The sequence below is a fragment of the Tupaia chinensis genome, unplaced genomic scaffold (assembly GCF_000334495.1).
Source record: "Tupaia chinensis unplaced genomic scaffold, TupChi_1.0 Scaffold146650_1, whole genome shotgun sequence".
Taxonomy (NCBI): Eukaryota; Metazoa; Chordata; class Mammalia; order Scandentia; family Tupaiidae; genus Tupaia; species Tupaia belangeri.
Window position 1 is genome coordinate 1,791,234 of NW_006206507.1, and position 27,999 is coordinate 1,819,232.

The 27,999-nt window shown below is 37.3% G+C and overlaps 1 pseudogene; it reads right to left on the minus strand.

The window, feature by feature from the left end:
- Nucleotides 1-4,468: 4,468 nt before the first annotated feature.
- LOC102474966 (enolase-phosphatase E1-like) overlaps nucleotides 4,469-27,999 on the minus strand; it is a 26,214-nt pseudogene continuing 2,683 nt past the window's right edge.

Sequence of the window (27,999 nt, forward strand, 5' to 3'; positions counted from 1 at the left end):
AAGTAGTGGAGAGGATTGGGGGGGATAAGTATTTTTATTTATCTATTAGTAATGATATATATGCTATAAAAATTATCTTAGCTTTGAAGATGTTTAAAATATTTACTTCTGGGGAACAGCAGGTGGTGTAATGGTTATGTCACTGGACTCTCATGTAGTTGACCATGGTTCGAGTCTTAGACCCGGTGGCTTAAAATGCAGGCTGGGCATGTGTGGATGACTAAAATCCTGAGAGAAGAATGGAGGAGAAGGAATTGTGGCACGGCCATTCCTCCTGGGGCAGGGTGATTTTTCACTTTCTGTCTCTCTGATAAGTGCACATGCCCTATAGTACAAATCTCTCTAAAAGAAAAAGAAGAAAAAAATTACTACTGAATTAAATTCCTAATGTTACCTTATACATTTTGCCTTATCTCTGTGTCAGATTTGTACTAAAAACATTCAAATTGCCATCAGAGAATGGGCACATTTTGTTTAGATGAGAAATACTGAAAGGTCAGTTGCTTTATTTATTTATTTATTTATTTATTTATTTACTTATTTTATTTTATTTTTTAGAGAAATTTTTCCTATATTGCTTGGGCACTCACCAGAGAGAGACAGAGGAACAGAAACTGAGAAATCACCCCTTATGGGGAATAGCCATGCCACAATCCCTTTCCCTTCATTTTCCTCTCAGAATCCTAGGTAGACACGCAATGGTAATCAGAATGAGTTTTTTGGGAGAGGTTTTTGCTATAGGGCATGTACGCTCACCAGAAAGACAGAGAGAGACAGACAGAAAGCGAGAATCACCCCTCAAGGGGAATGACCACGCCGCAATTCATTCTTCTCCATTCTCCTCTCGGGATGTTGAACATGCCCGCATGAACACCTGACATGAGTTTAAGCCACTGAGTCCAGGACTTGAACCGTGGTCGACCACAACATAGTCCAACAACATAGTCATTACGCCAACTGCTGGTCCCCAGAATGAGTTTTAAGTCGCTAGGTCTGGGACTCTAACTGAGGTTGACTCTGTGGGAGTCCAGTGATGTAGCCATTTTGTCATCTGCTGGTCCAAAGTTGCTGTTTTTATTTGAAATATAAGACACTTAATTTTTCATTTTATAACCCTTTAGTTTTTTTTCTCTGATAATTTGGATCTAGATTTTCTTTCTTTATTTATTTTAAAAATTATTATTCATACATTAAATTGCTATACATCACTTAGATTGTGAAGAGACTTTACCCAGCATGATATACACCTCAGTCCAGCCCAGTTGAGACCGCCATACACATCCTCATCAACAGATAATAAACCTTATCTGTGTCCCACAAGTGTCTTACCAGTTTCTAAGAGAAGTATGTAAAAATGGTGAGAGACTGGAAAACTTTAGAAATTTTAATATCTTAGTATAAGTAAGATTAAGCTATTGTTGTCCTTTTAGAAATGGTTTATTTGGAATCATTTATTAAGTTTGCTGAACTCAATGAAATCATGAAAGGGATGTCCTTTTTATTTCCTTGCCCTTCTATAATAATATTTACTGTTATGCACAGCGATCATTCAATTTTCAGAGATGCTCACCCCCTTCTCCTGGTGATTAAATTCTGTTTGGTCTCACTGCCAAGTCTGTTGGATTAAATTAACAAATTCTGCTTGCTTTAGTGGGAATGACCTGCACCAACCTTCAGTTTGTACAAAATAATAATCTCTTCAGTGATATATTGATTCAGCACTCTTTATCGTCTTTTAAAAAATGTACAGTGAAAATATTATCTTCAGCTTGCTAGAATTTGTAGGCCTGCATTGCTTATTTTAATATGGGAAACCTTGATCTTCCACATCTAATAGCCCTTTCTCTTTGCTGTTTTTAATGATTCCTGTTCTTCTAAAAGATCACCAAATTTTGATTACTCCAAGGAAATACTAACATGATCTTTTAGTCTATAAATGTCCCACTTCTGAAAATTATCTACATCAAAGGGCCAATTTAGGAAAATTAAAACCTTTCTTTTTAAAAAGTAAATCCAATTTTGATCGGATTGCTTTCTTCCTTTCCTGTTATTTGCTTTATAGATAACAGCTAAGAGGTATTGAGAAATTTTTGAGGAAGATGATTAAACTTTTTGATATAAGAAGATCTGAAAATATAACAAGATTTATAAATTTTACACAAAGCCTAAGCCTTTGCAAGCATGGTAGCAAGAATTAGAAAATTAAAGTGACATTTTTCTTAATTTCAATATTTGGCAAGGGTTGAATAAGGAAAAAGACTGAGGGGAGAATAGTGTGGAAAAACAAATCAGTTGTTAGGTTCCAGGGATTAGGCTATGGTGCCTATTTTGTGTATATATATTCATATTTGTTATCCATCCAGAGAGGTATAAAGAGATTCAGGATCTTGCTTAAGATCACACATAGTAAACAGACAACCTGAGGTCTACCAATGGATCCTAAGTCAGCTTAGGGCTAAAGCCATTTTCTTTTCAAAATTTGTTTTATTAATGACAGAGTAGATAGAGTATGTGTACATTACAGAGAGAGAGAGAGAGAGAGAGAGAGACAGAGAAAGAAGAACACCTTCTTCAAGGTCTGGTTACACCATGATCCCCTACCTCTAGTCCTCCAGTCCCTTGTATGTCTTTCAGGCCCATCAGTCAAGGATCTGAACCACAACCACCTGCTCACTCCCTTTTTAACAAAACATGCTCCATCTTTGAGAAGTAGCACTTCCAAAGTCTCAATCCCCCAGTGTACTTTCTGTGTAAATACAGGACCAGTGATTCTGCACACCACCTGATAACCACTCAGGAATGCAGGGTGTTGGGGAAATTTACTCTCCGCAGAAGTTCTTGCTTATTGTACTTACCATTTTTATCTACTGTAGTTGATGTGTTCATGTAGTTCTGTGAAATTCAACTCTGTGATGTAAAAAAAAGTAAAGAAAAAAGTAAGGAACACCAATTGGGAAGTTCTGTTCACTTACATGAAGCTCAAGAAAGTGACGTTCAGGGTGAACCTGAGTTGTACGTCCACCTGCTGCCCCACTGTTCAGGTTCAGCTCCTTAAGAAGGAGCATCGAGCCGAACTGAGTGTATTACAGGTGCGTGCCTTCTGCACATCACCTTTTACCGTAATTCAGGTACTTAATCTGGGCCCCTGGAAAAAATGCTCTGACACAGTGTTGGACGAGAGCTGGCTGACTTGGATTTACCTATAGACGTAGGTAAATGTTTGTAGGCTCTGTCTAACTGAGGGCAGTTAAAAGCATTGCGAGGATGTCGTTATTTATGTTGGATTTTCACCTTGTGTGCTGTTGGAGGATCTATTATCCACTCTGCCTCATTCTTCTTGTCTCCCCACCCACTTCTCCACTGCCTCAGAGACCCCCTTGGAGTATGATGTTCTTGGGTGAGGCATCTTACCCCTCAACCTATACTAACCGGCCTTTCTTTCTGAGGTCTTGCTACATTTTTAGTGAGTACAGAAAGGTCCTCATCTCTGAAGACACCTGCAGACTTCTGGTTTTTCCCAATGTGGAGCATCTTCTTTGTTAGTTAAAACCAAGTTCTACCTCTTTTTTCCCAGGATAAATAATGTGTTAACAAAATTTACATTTCTCACATCTGTTTCAGAGGAAAATATTACATATTAGGGGATGTTTTTGATCTTATGAACTTGTTTCAGTGAAATAGTAAGTAACAATTAACATATATTCTCAAACTGTGCTAAGAAATAGTTAGCTAGGTAACTATAAAATCTATAACGATAACAACTGGAAGGATTAAGACTAGTGTTTTAATGTTTTGTTAAATATCAAAAACCTTGTCTGTATTTTAGCTGTTACATCAATGCACCTTTTTCATTAGTAAGGCTACTCCCTGCTGTGAGTACCGCACTGAGTAGAAAGTTTCTTCTTAAAGAACAGATACTTGATTGATTAGGACTTGAATGTGTTTTCTTTCCCAAATTTGCTCTCTTTGTCTTCTATATATTTAGACAGGCAAATATGAACTGCACCTATTATAACTTTCTAAATCACAATTAAATTCACAATTAAATTGAGGCAATGAATTATTATTAGGAATAAGTCTTTGCAATATTTCCAGTTTTTAAAATAACAAAGCTTTTGAATAATTTCACCAAAACTTGCTTTTCATTTTGTTATGACTTAATAAGCACAGCACATTGGATCTGTATTTTGGAAATTCTTTCTATCAACTTCACTTTGCCCTAAAAAGGGTTAGAATAATGGTTTCACATAACTTCTACATACACAGCATCTTTAAATAAGTTTTATTTTCACTACATTGAACAGTTTTTGCACTTCATGTATGTGTGGAAGTTAATTTGCATACACACATATATACTTGCATACGTGTGTTGGGGGGTGTTTAAAGTAAGTTACTTTCACCATTAGAATAAAAGTAGATACTACGGGGGGACACTCTGTAAGGAAGTTTGGTCCTCAGAAATCCTCCTCTAGGCTGAGGAAGGCAGGTACAGCTCACTGAAGGAGGTGATGAGGCTGTAGTAAGTCTTCCCGTCATCTGTCAGCCCCGCATTGCCAGGTCTCACCACCACGGGTACATGCACGTCTGCTTCCTCAGCAGCGCTGGCCTCTAAGGTAACATCTGTCAGAAACAAGATGTTGTTGGTTGAACACCCATGCTGTCTGCAATCTTTCCGTAACTCTCACTCTCCACTTTGGGTCCAATCTTGGAATCAAAGTGACCAACAATAAAGTCGAGAATATCTCCCTCTGTAGAATGTCCAAATGGCAGTTTCTGGGCCACTACACTCCCTGAGGAATAGATACAGACCTTCATTCCAGCCTCTCTCCACTTGCTGACTGCTGGAACTCCATCTGCAAAGAAACCTTTTCCTCAAAAGGCAGACATCCTGCTGGCACTCCTCCCGAATGTGTCTGCAGATACGCTTTAATGTTTTCTTTAGTGTAAGGAAATAAAGTGTCCTTCAATATCTACCAGGATCACCGTGACTTCACGGGCATGACCTCTCCCTGCCGGATGCAAATCACTGGGATCCGCCTACTGGGAGGGAGGGCAGAGAGCCGCCATTGAGCCCTGGCATGACCCTGGGCCTCCCACTACTCCATAGCTACCTGAAGCGCTTGTGGGAAAGACCACCTGTGCGAACCTGCAGGGGAGAAGGCGATCGCCCAGTGGCCCTGAACTCGGGAGCCATGCAGGGCCTGGGCCATACTTTCTTCAAGGAATCCATGCCACATACCTTCCCTGAGGCAAAGAAGCACAAGATCAGCTGTCTCTTTCAATTGGAAAAGGGAAAGTGGAAAAAACAGAGAGGAATAAGCATTCAGATTTCATGCCTTCCATGGGTATAATGATCAATTGCAATGTTTCCCAGAACTCTCCTAACTGTAGAGTCCTCTGGACTCAACTTTTGTTCTGTTTCTTACTTGACATTCCACAGACTGAATAAAAGCGATCTTTTAATTTTAACCCTAGAGAGGTAGTAGTACTCGTCAGTGACAAAATCTGAAGGAAGCTCCTGAGTGAAATGTATGTGATTACAAATTACTCTTGGGAAAATAATGCTGATCCCAACCAATAGGGCCTCAGTTTGTGGCATTGGCTTCAGCAAGAGTTAGGGAAATGATTTAATGTGAATGACAATTAGAAAATGAACAGGTCTTTTTTTTGTGTGTGTGCCCCTCTGATATGAGTCTAAAACGCTTGTAATATTATTTTAAGCAATGCATTGACTGGAATAGATATCAAGTCCTGGATTTGTCTTCAGATAGTTAAATTTCTAAGTACCATTATTGCCACTACTGGCATTAGTAACCTCCTAGAATTTAAATTTTTGTTTTAAGAATGAGAGTTTTATACTCGTGCACCATGAGGGAGTGTTGAGGTTATTAGGCTAACTCTTTTTTAATGTTCAATTTATTAGTATTCTTTCACTATCCCTCAGGTCATCTACAAAAAAATTTCAATCATTCAACCTTTCTTTTATTCCTGAACATAGCTCCTGAGAGTATTTCTTTTTTTTCCCTCAAGTGAGTAGTATTTTTCACTGTCATTTCATAGACACTACCTTGATATCAAAAAAACGGAAAGAGCTTTCTATTGGCGATTCAATAGAAGGTTGATTTCCAAGTAGTTGTGCATAAGTCAAGGTTTCCAATTGATCTTTGTAGTTCTTTTTCCTGCAAACTGAAGTTGCAGAACCAACAAACAGAATGGTTGTGATACACTGAAATAGAAGGCAAAATGGTTCTGTATTCTAACCAATGGATTTAGAACTGACACTGATGAAGGACAGCTTTTGGTAATAGAGTGATGTGACAACCAGGTATTTCTCAGAGAGCAGGATTTTTATGTTTCATCACTGACTGTGAGCAATGATAAGGATTGAGGAGGCCATATAAACTATTCTACAGCATTCGTACTGATTGCTATGCTTTGAACAAGATTTATTACGGATTGGCTATTTATCTCTTCACAGAGAACTAAAATATACCTGGGCAATGTCTTATGATTAATTTGTAGTGAGGAATTTTCACCTTAAAAAATGAAAATTAAATAAAAGAAATAGTACCCAATTATCAAAAAAGCTGTGATCATTTTCTTTCTCTTTCTCTCTCTCTTTTTCTTTGTTTTTGAAATAATTTTGCTATAGGGAACATTCACTTGCAAGAGAGACAGAAAGATCGAAAGTGGGCATGCACGATGCATGCACATACACTGGGTGTGTTTCAAGCCACCGGTTCAGGACTTAAACCATGGACGGCCACATGGGAGTCCAGAGCCCTACCCACTATAGCACTTGCTGTCCTCTCTTCTTTCTTTAAAATTTTCTGTGGGGCATGTGTGCTCACTAGATAGGCATAGAGAACAAGTGAAAGAGAAAGAGTAATCACCCTCTGGGGAAATGGCCATACTGCAGTCCTTTCTCCTCCATACTCCCTTTGGGATTTTGGGCAGATAGGAACACTTGCCCAGCATTTTTTAAAGCTACCAGTTCAGGGACTTGAACTGTGTAGTTGGCCATGTGGAATCCAACTGCCTTAACCACCACACCATGGACTAGCCATTTATTTATTTATTTATTTATTTATTTATTTATTTATTTATTTATTTAATAAAGTATGTTTGTTTCTTCCATGAAAGAGAGAGAGAGAGAGACACCTCTTCCCCCGATAGGGTCTTTATACTGTGATTTATCCAAACCTCAGTCAGCCAGAACCAGGATCAAGCAAGCATGTGCCCCACTGGGAAACTTTGTAGTATGAACCTGGGACCCTCCCATATAGCTTCAGCATCCCAGAGCACTCCATTACCACTGCACCACTGCAAACAGCCCATTTTTCTTTCTTATATGGAGAAGTTTATTGTCAGAATTTGAGGGTGTAATAGATTGAGAAGGTTTTCATTTATGTACTAATTATTTTTTTTTCATCTTCTTTGAGATAAGAACTTTTTACTGGGGACCAGCAGATGGTGTAATGGTTATGTCGCTGGACTCCCACATGGTCAACTGTGATTTGACTCCTGGACCCAGAGGCTTAAAACTCACACTGGGTGCATCTGCACATGTGCCCCAAATCTGAGAGGAGCATGGAGGAGAAGGGATTGTGGCATGACCAACCCCCGAGGGTGATTTATCACTTTCTGTCTCCTGTCTCTCTGCCTTTACAGTGAGCGCATGCTCCCTATAACAAAAATCTCTCTAAAAAAAATGGAAAGAGCTTTCTATTGGCAATTCATAGAAGGTTGATGATAAAATGCCCAAGTCTTAAATTCTCTGCCATGGTAATGCTAACTGGGGTAGGTAGATGGAGTCATTGATGATAGACCCCTTTTCTCATTATTTCTAGGTGTTTTTGCATTCAACATTTTAGTTTCAGCTATTTCTCTCCTTTTGTTGCTGCAAAAATTCCTCTCCCTTATTCTTTGGTTATTTGACACACTTGCTTCTCTTGGGAATGATGTTGCTTATTTCTCAGCTATAGCTATTTCTACCAGTATTTTTAAACTTCATACACTTTATCTTATACTTCTGGAAGGAAATCAGTGGCTACTTCATGTGTTCGGACTTTATTTCTAATATTGTAAGTATTTTACATACTTTTTTTAAAAAGTTATTTATTTAATTTTACTTATTCATTCATTTATTTTAATTTGACCAGAGAGAGAGAGAGAAAGAGAGAGAGAGAACAAGCCACCAGGCTCAGGACCCGACCATGGTCGGCCATGTGGGAGTGTCCAGTGCCTTAAGCACCACGTTACTTGCGGGTCCCCGTATTTAAATCATATATGATTTAATTAGTAGGAGAAGAAGCATTTCTTTCCTTTTTTATCCTTATTGATGAAACAAGCTCATGAAGCATAAATTTGCCATGAGTATCATAAATTGTTAACAACATATGAATTGTAACTTTATCTCCTGATTCTTAGCGCCATGTGTATTTGAGTGTATCTAACTTAAAAAATACTGAGTATGAAGTGAATAAACAGTAATATCTTTAGTGACTTACTCCCTAGAACAATAGTGAAAGATGTTACAGTGGTACATGGAGGTTCACAGAGTCATACAGATGCTTTAAAGCTACTGCTTTAAACAAATGTAACTTTCCTCACAGGAGTAAGCTTGAAATCCCCATCCTGCCTTGTTAATGCTAGAAAAACGTGAGTTCTGCAGAAAGGATATCACTATGATAAAGAAAACATTTGGAACCCTCAACCTTTATAGTCAGACAAGTTTAGCATCATGTAGACTACACAGGGTTAACAAGCATGGAGGGATGTCAGTTACCTGGTATAAGTTCTTTGAATTTCTTCTGCCTACTGACTAGAAAATAATTCTGGTCTGACCTGTCTAAATTCTTCCCATCCCAGGCTGTTCAAAACATGTCTTATTGGACAGATTAGTATCTATTAGCGAATCAGGAAGAAAGTGCCAGGAGTTTTGTTTTGTTTTGGTTTTTTTGTTGTTGTTGTAGAGTGGAAAGGGACTGGAGGAATAGAACCTGGGAATGTAACCATTATGTGAAAACAGGAGTGAAAGAAGAAAATGGTAATAAAAAGATGTTACTAGAACCCTATATATCTATTTCAATATGTCCCATAGATACAAATGAAGAATTTGTTATTTAAATGGAAATCACTTTTGGTAACATGACCTATGTTCTGTAAAGATGACCCTGATGTTCTACTGGACCCTGTAGTCAAAGCAGCAGCTTATGTTATGCTTTTGAAATTATGGGTTTTGAAAACAATGAAGATCCCGACTAAACTGCTACATGGCTTGAACCATGCGGTTGATTATTTTTACCAGCCTCAGAGAAACTCGAGGCCAGTATAGGTCAGTTCATGTCTGCTGGCTATGGACTGCCTGCATATGCCAGAGACTGGGTTAGGCAATGGGCACCACAGTATTGGTGATCCTATCAACAACCCTGTAAGAAACAGAAAATTATTTACCTCAACAGCTCAAAGTTTGAAAAATTAACTGCAAAAGTTAAATATTCAGTATAAAAGCCGTTTGACTTTCAATGTCAAAGCGAAAAGTAAAGGTCTCCTTTTTTCTCTCACGTCTTAGGTGTTATCACCATAGTTAACTATTCCACGTGCAGAAAAAAATATATGGCATGATTCCATTTCTGTACAGAAAAAGCCCCAAACCTATGCTTGTGAACAATTATGGAAAAAGACAATTCAATAAGAAACTAGTGTTTTATGTATGTCATCCATTTGTATTTGAGATAGTTTTTGACTTTGGAAAATCTAGCTAGAATTTAAAATATATTTGACATGAATGATTCTTTCTGAAATTTAAAGATTATTCTTTTTTTTTTTTTTTGGAGAGGTTTTTGCTATAGGGTGTATGTGATTGCCAGAAAGACAGAGAGAGACTGAGAGATAGAAAGCGAGAAATCATTCCCCGGGGGGATGGCCACACCACAATCTCTTCTCCTCCATTCTCCTCTCGGGATCTTCGTCACACACACACACATGCCCAGCGTGAGTTTAAGCCACCGGATCCAGGACTCAAACTGCCGTCGACTACATGGGAGTTCAGCGACATAGCCGTTATGCCAACTGCTGGTCCCTAAAGGTCATTCTTGATATATGTATTGCTTAAGGTCCCATCAGGAAAATAGGAAGCACACTAGATATTTCAACAAAGATAATATAATATAGGGATTTGGTTAAACAAGGTTAAAAGAACAAAAGCAAAAGCTCAGAGAAAGTAAGTGCTGGAAGTAACTACTATCTCTAGAGCTGGAAGAACAAAAGGAAAAAGTTAGGGTTTCCAAATCTAAAAAGAGAGACATTGTATGGCACCACTCAATATATGCTGAATGTCTGTCTGTATTGTGGAAGAAACAGAAATATTAAAAGGTTAAAGGAGTGGAGAACAACTGTGGATACTAGGGACAGTCTGGGAGGAGGGGAGAAATGGAAGAGGGTGGAAAGGAAAAGAAAAAAGCAAAACATGCAAGGGACACAAAAATAGAAAATTATCTGTTGATGATACTATGTATGGTAATATCTTTGACTGGACCAATATATAGTGTATTCATGATAGGAAAATTCATTTGGTATGCTATAATGATACACAGTGATTGAATGTAAAAAAAAAAATCTAAAAGAGTACAGACTGTGTAAACCTGGGTTCAGATTACTGAGGAAGAGTTATGTCCTGGGTACTGCAGGTCTTTCTGAGAAGCGTGTAATGAAACTGGTGCTAGGAATGCCACTAGCTGTTATTGGAATGAAGGACCAATGCTGATTAACAGACAGGAACAGGAAGGAGTCATTCCCTTCTCCTGCCTTCTAGTCTCCTTTTAGAACTCTCCCTTGGTTTTACCTGATAAAGAACCAAGTGACAAAGGATGAAAGTTTTCATGATCTAGTTTCACAGTTACAAAACAATGTAAGAATGGTAGATTTGGCGCTGAGAGATACTAGCATTATAATCAACACAATATTTTGACCATTGAAAGGTATTTCTAAAGTGAGAGTTTTTGACTTTAGGTCATAGCTCAGAACTATAAGTCTTTTAAAGTAGTTGACAATTTGGAAGACAGTAGATAGTAAAGTGAGGAACCAATTTAATTAAGATATAAGCTTGTAGTTGCACCAAAATCGTCCTTTTTCCAGGAAAAAATGAATCTCATGCCTATCAAGTATTACTTTGATTAATGGTGCGAATATTTCTACTTCTTAGATTTAGCTTAGAAGATTAAATAATGTGAAAGACATTATTTTTTATTATCAATTCTAATGTAAAGATCTAGAACTTTTTTTTAACCACAAATAGACAGTAAACAATTGCTGCAGTAATATGTAGTAGGACTTATGGCTCCCTGGGAAAGAATGAGGACCCTAGAATCCCATTTCTACTATTGCCATTCAGTATGCCATCACCAAAACGTATGGTCAAGGGTGTTCCGGAGTGGCTAAAAACACAGTAATGGACTTACCACAACATTTTTATGATGCAAAGTCAGTATAACATTATTTTTATCTACATAAACGTTTATATCAGGAAAAGACTTAAGTGGGAAGATTCTAGAGAAACAAAGTAAGTATATGACATTTTTCTTGGTAGTGGTGACTAAAAACCTTAATGTTTTTGTTAGTCTCTTTCCATATGCTGATTCTTAAGTCACCAGCTTTTTGGTGAAAGCATTAGGTATGTGGCAGATGGGTAGGAGTAGGAGCAGAGGGCGATCTAACAGGATCTTGGTTGCCTTACTGATTCTATTAGTCTGCTTGAAATGCCATGGCTAAATACCATAGACTGAGTGACTTAAACAATAGGAATTTTTCTTCCACAATTCTGGAGGCTGGAAGACTGAGAACATGGTTTATTTCTGGTGAGGGCCTTCTTCCTGGCTTGCATGCAGCTTCGTTTTCACTGTATCCTCATATGGCCTTTCCTCTATGTGGAGAGAGATGGAGACAGAGAGAGAGAGAAAGAGAGAGAGAGAGAGAGAGAGAGAGAGAGTTAGAAAGAGACAGAGAAGGAGAGGCGAAGAGAAAGGGAGAGAATGAGCTCTCTGGTCTCTCTTACAAAGATACTAATCCTGTCAGATAAGGTTCAAATCCTAATGAATTTACTTACTCTTAATTAATGCTTTAGAGGTCCCATCTCCAAATATACCACACTGAGGATCATAGCTTTGACATACAAATTTGGGGGGAGGGGATGTAAGAATTCAGGCAATAACACTGATGAATTCTACCTCTTTTGACATTCTCCTCATAAGTTTTGAGTACCTAAGATTCCTCATTTTAAAGGTCAAGAGAAAAACTTTAAACAGTATTTTGGGAGCTAATAATAAAAGTTATATTCCCTGAAGCCAATTTCTCTACCAATAACTGCAATGTCAGCTTCTGATTTTTCTCTGGTATAATCTAATTTTACTTTCTATTCTTGCTATATTAAGCATTTCTAGCTTAATATTTCAAAATTCATTGTTAGTTTTACTAAATATTACTTTTCCTTCTAATCAAGTCTCCAGTGGACAACTGGGTGTTTGCATGGAATAAAAAAAAAATGTATCTACAGACATGTTAAAAAAATAGAACTTGATGGGTTAGAATTAAAAGACTGTGCCTGGTCTGTTTTGGGAAAATAGATTAGCTCCACTCTACAGATGTGGGAGATTACACATCTACCTACCATACTCTGCTGAAGAAATGATTGTAAGTGGAATATGTAAACATACATTGAGCCTTATTTAAACATACTTTTGATATTTGGCCTATGTTTTAAAACATAAATTCAAATCATTTGCTGCATTCTCACTTGTGAGGCTTATAAACATGCCCAGAGGTTATTTAACACAATGCATAAATGAGCGTAATTCAAATAAGTGCAATAAAATGCCTGATTTTCTGTTCCCAATAAAGGAGAACAAATTGATCACTGGAGAATACTACGAGTAAAATATTTACTAGTACCAAAGAATCCTCAAATTCATATTTTTTAATTGACTAGCATACTATTTTAATTCTTAGAAAAGGAGAATTTACTGAAATGTCAATACAGTTGAATGCCACTGCATATTTTTTCCAAATTTTCTGAAAAGGGAATTGAAATTTTTCTAAGTTAATATTTTTATTCCTGAAAATTAAGGTGCTATTTAATAAAATTTGGCAAAATAAAATGGGTAGAGCATACTGTGCCAAGACTATGCTAAGTAGGGGTTATAGCATTTATAACACATGCAGGGATTATAACATTTATAACACATGCAGTATAAATGTATCCACAAATATTACAATATGAAGGGACTTGTAAGATTATAGAAGAATTTGCTAGGTAAAGAATTGAGGTGATGTAGTGAAGGGAATGATCAGGGACTTGTAGGTCCTCAGGGAGGCTTGACAAAGGATATGAAGCCTGACAAAGGGAGTATTAATATTACATATTGGCACTCAGCTCCCTTGTCCTCCTCTTCAAGATCCCTATACCTTTCTAGCTGTCGGAAGGCTAAAAGCTGTAAGGAGATGCTCTGGTGCAAGACTTGCAAGGAAAGAGGGAAGTAGAGACTGCTTTTCCTTTATTAATGATGGCAGCTCATACATAGAATCCATTTCACTGCCAGGACACCATCCCTGGCTGTAGTGCAGCTGTGACACAGCCAGTTGTTTAGTGGCTTTTTGACCTCTGAGTGTCAGCAGCAATGAAAACTTTCTGGATCACAGATGCAGTGTTGCAACCTGAAAGCTTATTGGTGGCTATTCAGTTATGCTCCTTTAGCTCTTGCAACATATTTGTTGGCACTTCATGCCCTGCATTATATGCCTTTCTATCTGACATACTCAGAGTGGCTTCCGTTTCCCACATTGAACCCTGGTAGTACAAAGGATTTGGAGGATGAATAGAAATTCACCAAAGGAACAAAAGAAGAAAGGCACATTCTACTCAAAGCAAACAGAAAGAGCAAATTCATGGGTGTCATGAAATACTAGAGTAGGTGAAAATGAATTAAAATAAGTCATTATTGCCAGAGTGTAAGGAGTGGGAAAATAGGACATAGGTCAGTAAATTAAAAAGAAAAGAAATTGGGAAGTGAGTTGTATGCTTTTCTGAATTTGGCACTAGTTAGCTGATGAGATCATTTAAGCCAAGCATTGGTGTTATTAAGGCTCTGTTTTTCCTAAAAATTAAGATAAACTGTTGATATGGTTTGGATGATGGCTTGTCCCCCAAGATTTTGTGTTTTGGAGCGTGATATTGGGAGGAAATGAGGGCCAGCAGGCAGTGATTGCATCACGAAGGCAACTCTCTTGTGAATGGGTTAATGATGTCTCTCGAGACTCAGTGAACTTTATTGTGAGAGGACAGTTAGTTCTTAATGAGAACTGGTCGAAATAAAAGAGAGTTACCTGCAGTGGCCTTTCTTTGCATACACCTACCATCCACTGTGCTTGCTTCTCCCATTCTTTAAGCCTTCCAACATTTAGTGATGTCTTTGGATTTCCCAGTCCCCCAAATAAATCCCTGTTCTCTTAAATTCACCCAGCTGTAGGTATTTATGTTAGCGGTGCAAATAATGAACTAAGACACTCATTTTCATGGTCCATGGAGGATGAATTGGAGGAAGGTGGTTCAGAAAGGAAGAGATGGCCCAGGTAAGCATGTAGAATATGACAGTCAACAAAAAGAAAATCTCACACAGGTTAGGTGTTTGTTGTTTGTTTGTTTGTTTTGTATGTTTTGTTTGTTTTAGTTTTTGCCATAGGGCATGTGCACTTAAAATGGAGATAGTGAGAGGGGAAGTGAGAAATTACCCCCTTTGAGAGAGGACCATGCCACAATCCCTTTCCTTCTTTTTCCTCCTGGAATTTTGAGCGTACACTTCCATGTACACAGCATGATTTTTCAAGTCTTCAAGTTTGGGACTTTAACCACTGTCAGAGTCCAGAGCCTTAACCACCATACCACCTACTAACCCACAGGTTTAGGTCTTAAAATTCAATTATTATTATTTTCATGGAAAATGTTCTGAAGATCATGCATTGTGCTAGTTTGTTTTCTGTTTTACAAAGAATGAAGACTTCAGAAAATTACTTTTTTTTTTGTGCTAACAATGCATCTTCCTTTGCTCTCCAAAACAATCTTCCATCTCACATATTTTAGATTTTCTAGAAAAAAATGTTAGGAGAAAAAAGAGGTACTTATCTGTGTAAAAATGTGATTTTTTCTTCCTTGACATTTACATAGATTTAAAGAAAATTTTTACTTGTAACTATCTAATAGCAAAAGAAGTTGGGACATCGGGGAAGGACACATTTTAAAATAAGAACTGAGACTAGCATGGCTAGTTCTCATGTGAAGTTCTGCCAAGGGTTGAGGAAATTCTTACAGTCGTTTTCTTTGCTCACATCACACCTTCTCTCCACAGTGTTTTCATGCAGTATTATCTTGGAAAAACAAGTATCTGACTTCTTTTCCTTAGCCCAATAGAAGCCAAATTAGCAATAAAAAAATGTAGGAAAGCTAATATTTTCCAAAAAGTTAGAAAACCGTGTCTTCACAAAACCAAACAAAAATAGAATCAGACTCTCATGTGATTCAAACTTATAAAAAGGAGGCAGTAGAAACTGGTTTATGTTTGTCTATTCTGTACCTTTGCCAAAAGTAGACCTTAAAGGAGAATATTCTGTCTTCCTATAGGCAAGACTTATCTACCCTTCTGTAGAGAAAGAGTTATTTGTCAATGAGTATTTGTCTATATGAACAATTCTACACATAAAATAAATGTAATGGAGATTTTTCCTATATATATGTCATTTATTTAATAATCTACTATCAAGTAAGGACTTCCTAAAAGAATTATTCTAAAGAATGAGTATATTTACACAATAGAATGAAAATTATACATAATATGCCAAATTACTAACTCAAACATAAAAGAATAGTCAAAAATAATTATTGTATAGTGGGATTTCACACTGAGTTTTCAATCTTTTCTCAATAAGGTTGGGGAACTCCTGGCCATATTATCCCCTTTCATCACCTAGGTCTCCCAGTCACCCTTTGTGAACCAAGTCAATCTCTGATAGGATGCTTATTTATCAGAGCTTTGAGTATTTAGATCAAAGTTTTCCATTTCATTCATAAAGTTGAAGGCTTTGAAATTAATCAATGTAACATTTAGTCACACTGTTCTTGCTGACAACTGCACAGCTCCTTGCATTTTGGGGATCAGAGGATTTGTGTGTCTTTCTTGATACTTCTTGAGAATTGTCAATTTCTGAGGGAGTGATTTTCTTTAACACTGAAGCTGACTTGATATGTGCTTTGCTCCTCACTGTTTCGTGACCTCTCAGATCTTTGAAATCACTGAATCACTCTCTCATTATCTACAGTGGTGAGAGAGCTGCTGTAGCTCGTGGAAAGAATTTTACCCTTATGTGACCCTCCTTATTACATCCTCCCCCTTCCACAATGCCAAAGACATGGACTTTATAATGCATACGTCAGGTTATCAATAACTTCCGAACCATAACAATGTGGAGGGTTGCTGTTTCATGGTTTCTTCTGTGAGGACTATAATCCTTTGTAAAGATAATTTACTGTTTCCAAATCATTGCACTTGATTTCCACGCTGATTGATCAAACAGTTTCCTCCACTCAGATGCCTTTTAGCTCCACTTCTCACTTGCTACTCTGCTATTCATTCTATTAATCAAATTAAAAGAGTTCTTCCTTGGGACCAGCAGTTAGCGTAATGGCTATGTCGCTGGACTCCCACCTAGTCGACCCCGGTCCGAGTCCCGGACCCCGCGGCGTAAACTCATGCCGGGCGCTTGTGCGTGCATGCCCAAGATCCCGAGAGGAGAATGGAGGAGAAGGGAGTGTGGTGTGGCCATTCCCCCTGGGGGGGTGATTTCTCGCTTTCTATGTCTCTGTCTCTCTCTGTCTGTCTGGCGAGCGCACACGCCCTATAGCAAAAAAAAAACTCTCCAAAAAAAAAAAAGAGTTTTTCCTTTATGAGGTTTTTCTCGATAGTACTAGGCTTAAAAGTGATCCTGTTCTCTTTTGCAAATAGGATCCCTTAATTTTACTATGTGGATAATATTCTAAATTATCATTTTTGGTTACTTGCCTTATCACCCTCATTATTTTATAAAATTTGTCTGAATTTTTTTCTCCAAAAATGATGTGAAGGGGATTTCCTTTCATTAGAGGTACACTCCTTAGAACAAGATAATTTTATAAGATTATGTTACTTACATAACTCTCACAACTATAGGGATACCATGAGATATTGTGATTTTGGTTCTAGACCACTAGAACCAGAACACTGCAATAAAGTGAATCACACAAGTTTTTTGATTTCTCAGTGCATATAGAAATTATATTTACTCTACTGTAGTCTACTAAGTGTGCAATAGCATTATGTCTTAAAAATATACATACCTTAATTAAAAAATACTTTATTGCTAAGAAATGTCAATGATTGTGTGTCAGCTAGATAGTGTGGTGGTTGCGGTGGCTGGATCCCACTGTGTAGTTTGAATCTTGAACCCAGTAGCTTGAAAAATTTTCTGGGTGCATGTGTGCATGCTCAAATTCTTGAGAGGAGAATGGTAGAGAAGGGATTATAGCATGTTCATACCTCCTGAGGGGTGCCTTCTCACTTTTCCTCTCTCTCTGTCACTCTTTGGTGCATACCTTGTAACAACAACAACAACAAAAAGTCAATGATCGTCTGAACCTTCAGTGAATCATAATCATTTCACAAGTGGAGAGTCATGCTTTATTGTTGATCGGTACTGACTGATCAGGGTTAGTAGTTGCTGAAGGTTGGGATATCTGTGGAATTTCTTAAAGTAAGAATGAAGTTTTCTGCAATATATGCACTTTTCCTTTCTTGTAAAATTTTTTTGTAGCTTGCAATGCTGTTTGATAGCATTTTACTTGCAAGAGAACTTCTTTCACGATTGGCATCAATCCTTTCAAATCTTGCCACTACTTTGTCAACTAAGTTTATGGAATATTCTAAATCCTTTGTTGTCATTTTGACAATGTTCACAGAATTTTTACCAGCAGGATATTATGTCTCAAGAAATCTCTTTCTTGGATCATCCATAAGAAACAACTCCTAGGGACCAGCAGGTGGCATGGTGGTTAAGGTGCTGGAAACTCCCACAAGGCCTACCACGGTTAGAGTGGTGGCTTGCTTTCTTGCTTTCTCTCTCTCTCTCTTGTCAAATTAAAAATTAAGTGAATGAATAAATAAAATTAAAAGAAGAAACAATTCCTAATCTGTTAAAGTTTTATTGTGAAGTTGTTCCAATTTAGTCACATCTTCAGGCTTCACTTCTAATTCTATTGTAGTTTGCTTGCGATTTCTACCACATCTATAGTAACTTCTTCCATGGAACTTTTTTTTTAAGAGATTTTTTTCTATAAGGCTCGTGCACTCACTGGAGAGACAGAGAAACAGAGATAAAGTCTTCCCCGCCCCCCCCCAGAGTGGGGATGGCCACACCACAATCCTCCATTCTCTTCTCTGGATTTTGGGCACGTATGCTCATTTTCCTAGTGTGAGTTTTAAGATGCTGGGTTTAAGACTTGAACCTTGTTTGACCATGTAGGAGTCTAGTGCCTTAACCACTATGTCACTTGCTGGACCTCACAAATGTTCTTAATTACATCTAGAATGATGGCTCCTTTGTGGAATGTTTTCAGTTGACTCTACCTCTATCCATCAGAGAAATCACTATGGCCACTAGAACTTTATTAAAACATATTTCTTAAGTAATAAGACTTGATAGTCAAAATTACTCCTTGATCCATGAGCTGCAGAATAGATATGATAATAGGCATGAAAACAACATGATCTCTTTGTACATCTTCATCAGAGTTCTTGGATGACCAAGTATATTATCAATGAGCAGTAGAAGGGAATCTTTTTTTTTTTCTTAGCAGTGAATCTATACAATGAACTTAAACTAGACAGTAAACCATGCTGTAAGCAAATATGCTTCCATTCATAGAGTATACACAGGGTGGATTTAAGAACATTCTCAAAGGCCTTAGGGTTTTGGAATAGTATAGAGCATTGACTTTATCTTAGAATCAGTTATTGCATTAGCCTCTAACAAGAGAGTTTGAAATCAGACATTGACTTCTCTTCTCTAGCTATGAAAGTCCTAGATGGCATCTTTTTTTCAATGTAAACCTGTTTTATCTACATTGAAAATCTGTTGTTTATTGTAGCCACTTAAATTAAATGATCAATTATCTTAGCTAGATTTTCTGGAAAGTTGCTGCTTCCTATACATTACCACTTATTGCTTCACCTTGGACTTTTATGTTATGGATATGGTTTTTACCTTGAAACCTCATAAACCAAACTTGGCTAGCTTTATACCTTCCTTCTGTAGCTTCCTCACCTCTCTAATCCTTTATAAAAGTGAAGAGAATTAGGGTCTTGTTCAGGATTAGGTTTTGACTTAGGGGAATGTTGTGGCTAATTTGATCTATCCAGATCACTAAAACTTTCTCCATACCAGCTATAAGGCTCTTTTGCCTTCTTATCATTCCTGTGTTCACTGGAGTAGCACTTTTAATTTCCTTCAACCACTTTGTCTTTGCATTCACAATTTGGCTAAATGGTGCAAGATGCCTATATTTCAGTCTATCTTGACTTTTGACATGCCTTCAAAGTCACTAGACTAATTATTTCTAGATTTTATTTAAAAATTGTGATAGTCTGCATACAAGAGAGAAAAAGAGAAGCACCCTTGGGAGGGTATTAGCTATTGACTGTGCCACCAAAGCAGGGCTGTTTTCTGGCTTTTGATGTAAACTGAAAGACATGTGACTCTCTTTTACTTGACCACTTAGATTCCATACTAGGGCTATTAATTGGCCTGATTTCAATATTATTCTGTCTCAGGAAACTGGGCAGCCTGAAGAGAGGGAGAAGCAATTTGGCAGAGCTGTCAGAACACACACTCCATTTATCAATTAAATTTAGTTATCTTGTAATAGCATGGCTTGTGATGCTCCCCCCCCCCCATGACAATGGTAACATCAAAGATCACAGATCACAGATCACAGATCACCATAACAGATGTAATTATACTGAATAAGTGTGAGATACTGTGGAAATTACCAAAATATGACACAGAAACATGAAGTGAACACATGCTATTGGAAAAACGATGCCACTAGATTTACCTGACGAAGTGCTTCCACAACCTTCAATTTGTAAAAAAAATAAAAACAAACAAACAAACAAACAAAAAACCAAAAAGGAGTACTGGTGAAGCACAGTGCACAAAATTCAGGAAGATGAGGTGTCCTGTATGTAGACTGCCATAAGTCTCCACAGTTACATTACCCCATAGAGATGCTTGATATATATTTGTAAATAAATGAATAAATGTGTATTGTGTGCTGGTCAAAGGTAAAGACATTTAGGAATTGAGACCCACAAGCACAAGTTGGCATGTGTTTTGTGACAGTTCACAAACAATGTGGGTGGAAGTCATTATTTGTTCTAAGGAAGAAATGATCCATTTGAGATTTATCCATGCTCCTTTAACGGTGCCTTAACCCAAAAGTCACAGATTATTCAACAAAAATTGCAATCTATACTTAGCTATATTTTTTCCAAATACTCTTTATCTTTGAAGCACTTTCAAAATTATTTATTTGCTCCAAGAGCATTCTAAGAAGTTTTTTTTTTATTTTGAAAAATAATTGTTCTCATTGTTAGACAAACATCCATTTATTGTAAAGACTAAAGAAGTGTTCTATTACCTTGGGAAGAACTCAGATTTTTAATAGTCAGGGACAGAAGAGCATAATTTCTGAGGAGATAAATTTTTCTATAGGAAAGATTCATTGACACTGCTTTTGGTATTTTTTCTTTTTTCCTATCAAGAGGCAATAGATAGGATATCTATTCCAAAAGGTATGTTACAAAATGACAGGATGTCAAGTGCACAGTCTATGAAATAATGTCTCTCAGTGCAACATTTTTTGGGGAAGTTTCTAGCATCCATTAAATTGTACAAGTGAACAAAATTGGTAACTACTTAAAAAAAAAATCAGGGCATCAGTGGTAGTGTGTTTAGAGCCTGCTAGTAAAACAAAGCACTTTAGATCTGAACTTCCTCTTCATTTTATATGTATGTTTACTCAAGAATTGTTATGCCTTATCACTTTTATCGTTCTTTTATCACAGCTGTGTGAAAAATTACAGTTGGAGCAGTGTTCATATTTTTACTAAAATGCATTTTATTTCATGCTATGAAGCAGATTGCTAACGTTTGCTACTTTTATTATTACTGCTCCAAGACTCCCTCCACTCCAGTTAAGGTTGTGTCAGTATTTCTAAAAAAAATTTTCTTTTTATTTATGTATTTGTTTTTATTCTATCATTGTTAGACAAACATCCATTTATTGTAAAGACTAAAGAAGTGTTCTATTACCTTGGGAAGAACTCAGATTTTTAATAGTCAGGGACAGAAGAGCATAATTTCTGAGGAGATAAATTTTTCTATAGGAAAGATTCATTGACACTGCTTTTGGTATTTTTTCTTTTTTCCTATCAAGAGGCAATAGATAGGATATCTATTCCAAAAGGTATGTTACAAAATGACAGGATGTCAAGTGCGCAGTCTATGAAATAATGTCTCTTAGTGCAACATTTTTTTGGGAAATTTCTAGCATCCATTAAATTGTACAAGTGAACAAAATTGGTAACTACTTAAAAAAAAAATCAGGGCATCAGTGGTAGTGTGTTTAGAGCCTGCTAGTAAAACAAAGCACTTTAGATCTGAACTTCCTCTTCATTTTATATGTATGTTTACTCAAGAATTGTTATGCCTTATCACTTTTATCGTTCTTTTATCACAGCTGTGTGAAAAATTACAGTTGGAGCAGTGTTCATATTTTTACTAAAATGCATTTTATTTCATGCTATGAAGCAGATTGCTAACGTTTGCTACTTTTATTATTACTGCTCCAAGACTCCCTCCACTCCAGTTAAGGTTGTGTCAGTATTTCTAAAAAAAATTTTCTTTTTATTTATGTATTTGTTTTTATTCTATGATTGCTTTAGCAAAGCAGAGGTGACTCTCAGAAGAACTCATGCTAAGTTTAAAAATTGGGCAAATAAAACCAAAGCACCAAACATTGACTATAAATTCCACACAACAGATACTGCATATAAAATGAAGGTAAAATTCAAGGAGGATTATTGTCAGAGGATTTGATAAGATGAGACCTTTAAGTTGTGACTTAACCACTCAAGTTCTTGAATCAAAGAGTGATATGATACTCCAGATTTCAACAAATCAGATGAACTGTTAGAAGTACATCATGGGTTGAGACTCAGTGTACAGATCTTTACCTGGAAGCATACATAACATTTGAGGGCCTTCTACCTGTACGAAATACTTTGTTTTGTTTTGGATTTCTTTCTTCCTTTCTTTCTTTATTTAATTTCAATTTCTTTTATACATCCAATCACATTATTATTTGGCTTACAAAATGGATATTTCAACAGGTGAACATTTCTCCCTCGTACAGCTGATAAAACTATAAAACATTTTGGATAAGGAAATGAGCTTTCTTTTTCATCCATAGAATTTAAAAGGTGTACTGCTCATTTAATTTTGCTAGAGTAAGTAGCACCATCAGTGCTTGGGATCATCATTTTTTTCTTTTTCTGCATTTGGCATAGAAAATGTGAACATGTTTTAGTTTTACAAGTCTCTCTGCTCATGACCCCGCTGGTAAAACAACTGGGCAATGTAATCTAAAAAGTGTAAACATTAAAGAAATGTTTGTTTATTTCTCCATGAAAGAGAGACAGAGAGATAAGGAGACAGGCATCCTCCACAAGGTCTTCGTGCCCTGATCTACTCCCAGCCTCATCCAACCTGGATCATGGACAGTTACACGCACGCCCAGTGTACACCGAGGCTTCAGGACTCTTACCTGGCACCTGTCTATATGGGTCCACTTATATTACTGTTGTGCCACTGTCTGGCCCTTAACAAAAACTTTTCAGTTTCATATTTAAGAATAAGTTGTCTTTCTCTAGTGATAATCTAGTCATCCATAAATGTAGATAGGCACATGCCAAGGATTAGTGAAAACATGTCCCTAAGGCAATAGGCTAGGAAGCTTGAGGCTTAGGACAATCACTAAGGGAAAAGTCCTTATTGCTTTGCTAATATTTTAATTGCTGTCTTACTTTTCCAGCCACATCTCCTAGTTTAGCTTCAGGATCATAGAGAAATGCATAGAGTGCAAGGCTTACCCAACACCTCAGTTCTTGAACTTCCTTTTGACCCTCTGAGGGCCTGGTAAGAAATAAGAATACAGACCTAACCCTAAACCCTAATCCTATACCTAAACCTATCCCCTAACCCTAACTCTAACGTTAACCCCTAACCCTAACTCTAACCCCTAAACCTAACCCTATACATAACATCTAACCCTAACCCTAACACTAACCCCTAACCACTTTTATCGTTCTTTTATCACAGCTGTGTGAAAAATTACAGTTGGAGCAGTGTTCATATTTTTACTAAAATGCATTTTATTTCATGCTATGAAGCAGATTGCTAACGTTTGCTACTTTTATTATTACTGCTCCAAGACTCCCTCCACTCCAGTTAAGGTTGTGTCAGTATTTCTAAAAAAAATTTTCTTTTTATTTATGTATTTGTTTTTATTCTATGATTGCTTTAGCAAAGCAGAGGTGACTCTCAGAAGAACTCATGCTAAGTTTAAAAATTGGGCAAATAAAACCAAAGCACCAAACATTGACTATAAATTCCACACAACAGATACTGCATATAAAATGAAGGTAAAATTCAAGGAGGATTATTGTCAGAGGATTTGATAAGATGAGACCTTTAAGTTGTGACTTAACCACTCAAGTTCTTGAATCAAAGAGTGATATGATACTCCAGATTTCAACAAATCAGATGAACTGTTAGAAGTACATCATGGGTTGAGACTCAGTGTACAGATCTTTACCTGGAAGCATACATAACATTTGAGGGCCTTCTACCTGTACGAAATACTTTGTTTTGTTTTGGATTTCTTTCTTCCTTTCTTTCTTTATTTAATTTCAATTTCTTTTATACATCCAATCACATTATTATTTGGCTTACAAAATGGATATTTCAACAGGTGAACATTTCTCCCTCGTACAGCTGATAAAACTATAAAACATTTTGGATAAAGAAATGAGCTTTCTTTTTCATCCATAGAATTTAAAAGGTGTACTGCTCATTTAATTTTGCTAGAGTAAGTAGCACCATCAGTGCTTGGGATCATCATTTTTTTCTTTTTCTGCATTTGGCATAGAAAATGTGAACATGTTTTAGTTTTACAAGTCTCTCTGCTCATGACCCCGCTGGTAAAACAACTGGGCAATGTAATCTAAAAAGTGTAAACATTAAAGAAATGTTTGTTTATTTCTCCATGAAAGAGAGACAGAGAGATAAGGAGACAGGCATCCTCCACAAGGTCTTCGTGCCCTGATCTACTCCCAGCCTCATCCAACCTGGATCATGGACAGTTACACGCACGCCCAGTGTACACCGAGGCTTCAGGACTCTTACCTGGCACCTGTCTATATGGGTCCACTTATATTACTGTTGTGCCACTGTCTGGCCCTTAACAAAAACTTTTCAGTTTCATATTTAAGAATAAGTTGTCTTTCTCTAGTGATAATCTAGTCATCCATAAATGTAGATAGGCACATGCCAAGGATTAGTGAAAACATGTCCCTAAGGCAATAGGCTAGGAAGCTTGAGGCTTAGGACAATCACTAAGGGAAAAGTCCTTATTGCTTTGCTAATATTTTAATTGCTGTCTTACTTTTCCAGCCACATCTCCTAGTTTAGCTTCAGGATCATAGAGAAATGCATAGAGTGCAAGGCTTACCCAACACCTCAGTTCTTGAACTTCCTTTTGACCCTCTGAGGGCCTGGTAAGAAATAAGAATACAGACCTAACCCTAAACCCTAATCCTATACCTAAACCTATCCCCTAACCCTAACTCTAACGTTAACCCCTAACCCTAACTCTAACCCCTAAACCTAACCCTATACATAACATCTAACCCTAACCCTAACACTAACCCCTAACCTTAACCCTATCCCTAACCCCTAACCATAACTCTAACCCCTAACCCTAACCAAAAAAAGAAAGAAAAAGAAAAAGAAATAAGAATACGAAAAAAGCCATGTGCAGTCCTTGAGATTGGGGCTCAGGTGTCGTCTCTAACCTGTGAGCCTGTAGTCAGGAAGACTGGCTACGGTAGGCTCTACCTTGGACCCCCAGTATCTACTCTACCTAGAACCCCAGGTATCTACCACCAATCATTTTGATGCCTATTTATTGTCTTAGCTAGTCTAATAGTACCACAGGCTATATATTTTGTAATAGTATGGGATACTGTATTGTTGCCTTAAGACAGCTAGAAAATTGAGTAAAATTCTAAACCAGAGTTCCTGAGATGTCCTAGCAGCACCATCTCTAAAGCTAAGGATGGGCTGTGTGAGTAGAAGCCTTCAAGTTCTCTACCATGTTTATAGTTCATTATTTAATTCTTAACTATTTGCTGACACCAAAACAAATAAGACTGGTCAGTAAGAAGGCATACCACATATAAGGAATCTTGAAATTGTGGTTATTTATAACTGTTGTGCTGTGGTTTGAAGTCTAACGCGATAAACATTTCAGAATGTTAGAGGATAGTCTAGTAACTGTGATCAAACAGAATAGTCAGTCTGGGACACTTGCAACACAAATTCAATTGCTTTCTAAGGCAAGAGGAAGTAATATAGCCTGGGGCCATTTAGGAAAACATCGTAGCAAATATAGATGGATAACAGAAGAAATCATCACAGAGGCATGAAATGCCTTAATTTGCATGGGAGGAAAGGAAAAATTTCTGTTCGCATTCATAGCTCACTTCTCTGGGACCTTCTTGCATCTCCACAGAAAACACTGAGATTTGTTCTGCAGATTAGGGAGAGAAATGATGCCCTCTGCCTTGAGGCTCAAGCCGAGCCTTTATAAATAAATGCATCTGGGCTGTGTTGGACGAAGACACACTCAACACGGTCCAAAGAGACAGAGAAGCCCATCTGTGTATAAAGCCAGAATTGGGCTGCTTTTGCTTTTGTTGTTGTAAAAATCCATTCTGTTCAAATCCCAGCTAATGAAAATGTGCATCTGTAAATAAAAAATAAATCAAGGGAATGTATTAATCCTGCAGCTGCTGTCCACTTAACTTTCCTTCTAAAAAATAACTCAATTTTCTGGTCTAAATGTTCTTACTATTTAGCAATGTGATGGCAAATTGAGGGAACAAAATAAGTATTGAAATCTATTTATGTATAACAACCTTGGCAATAAAAGCAGCTAAACAGTAAGTGTATAGTCATTTGCTTTTGTAATTGTGTGGGTACTTGAGGTCCTGGTCTGCCCCTAGAAATCCACTACCTGGCTGTTTAAGTTGCTATTTTATTTATTTTATTTTTTTTTGAGAGATTTAATTAATTAATTTGTCTCTCTAACCTAGGACTGGAGCTATGGAAAGGTGAGCTATGAAACCTTCCATGTTTTATAGTTGGAGAAGAGCAGAAAGAGTTCTTGGCCAAAAATTTCCTCCACTTATATTACATGGTGACTAAAATGCTTATCTTTTAAATTGTTAGAAATCTTCTTTAGGGAGTGGGATCAGCAGTTGGCATAATGGCTATGTCGCTGGATTCCCATGTAGTTGACCATGGTTTGAGTCCCAGACCCTGTGGATTAAACTTACACCGGGCACATGTGCTTGCGTGCCCAAGATCCTGAAGAGGAGTATGGAGGAGAAGGGATTTGTAGTGTGGCTGGCCCCCGAGGGGGGGGGGGGGGGTGATTAAGCGCTTTCTGTCTTTTCGTCTCTTTCTGGTGAGTACCCTTGCTCTATAACAAAAATCTCTCAAAAAAAAAAAGAGCGCGCGAGAGAGAAAAAAATCTTCTTTAGGGAGTATATTAGTTAAAATGATATAAACATTACTTATTTTACCTATCATAATCTTTTGTAACCAAAAAACAAGGTAAAACCTCAAAGAAAAAGGTAACAAAATCTTTTAAGTTCTGATAAAGCAAGAGAAAGATCTAGAAACAGTGTTATCTTTGAAAGTTTCTCTCTCTTGGATGGTTGGACGTTCTTAGAGTTCTTGGCATATATTCCATTGCTAGTATACCTGTGAGATGAGAGTAGGGTCAAGAGTAGCTTATTAAGGATATTTTTAGATCTGGCTCTGTAGCTTGGTGATTAAGACAGTCAGATCCCACATAGATGACTGTTTGGTTTGAATCCTTAAAAACATGGTGGTGTGGATGCGTGCATGACCGAGATCCTGAATCAATGAGAGATGGAGGAGAAGGGATTGCAGCATGACTATTCCCCATGAGCAGTGCTTTCTCCTCTTCCTCTCTCATCGTCTCTAGTGACAACACGTGCCCTGAAACACCAAAAAAGAAAAAAGAAAGAATACTTCTGCTTTAGGAATAAAGAAATTCCCTGATATGGTGTTTAGTATACACAAAGTGAGGCTGAAGGAGAAGCCTTAAAGATAAAGACTCTTGCCCCAATCAATAACAGAATGTATAATATAGAACTAAAGTGGTTATAACTTTCAGATTCCAACGATAATAAATGGAATTGTACCATTTCCAAGCTTCCTCATCTCCTCTTTACCTCCCTTTCCTCCTCCTTCTTAGCTGGATTAAGTCAAGGGTTTTCTGGACACTTGTAGATTTTAAGATATGTTTAGTGGTTTCTATTACTATTTTCCTAGATTTCATTTCTATCCTCTTTTTTTTTTGAGAGTTTTTTTTCTTTTCTTTTCTTTTTTTTTTTTTGCTATAGGGCGCGTGCGCTCGCCAGACAGACAGAGAGAGACATAGAGACAGAAAGCGAGAAATCACCCCCCAGGGGGGATGGTCACGCCGCA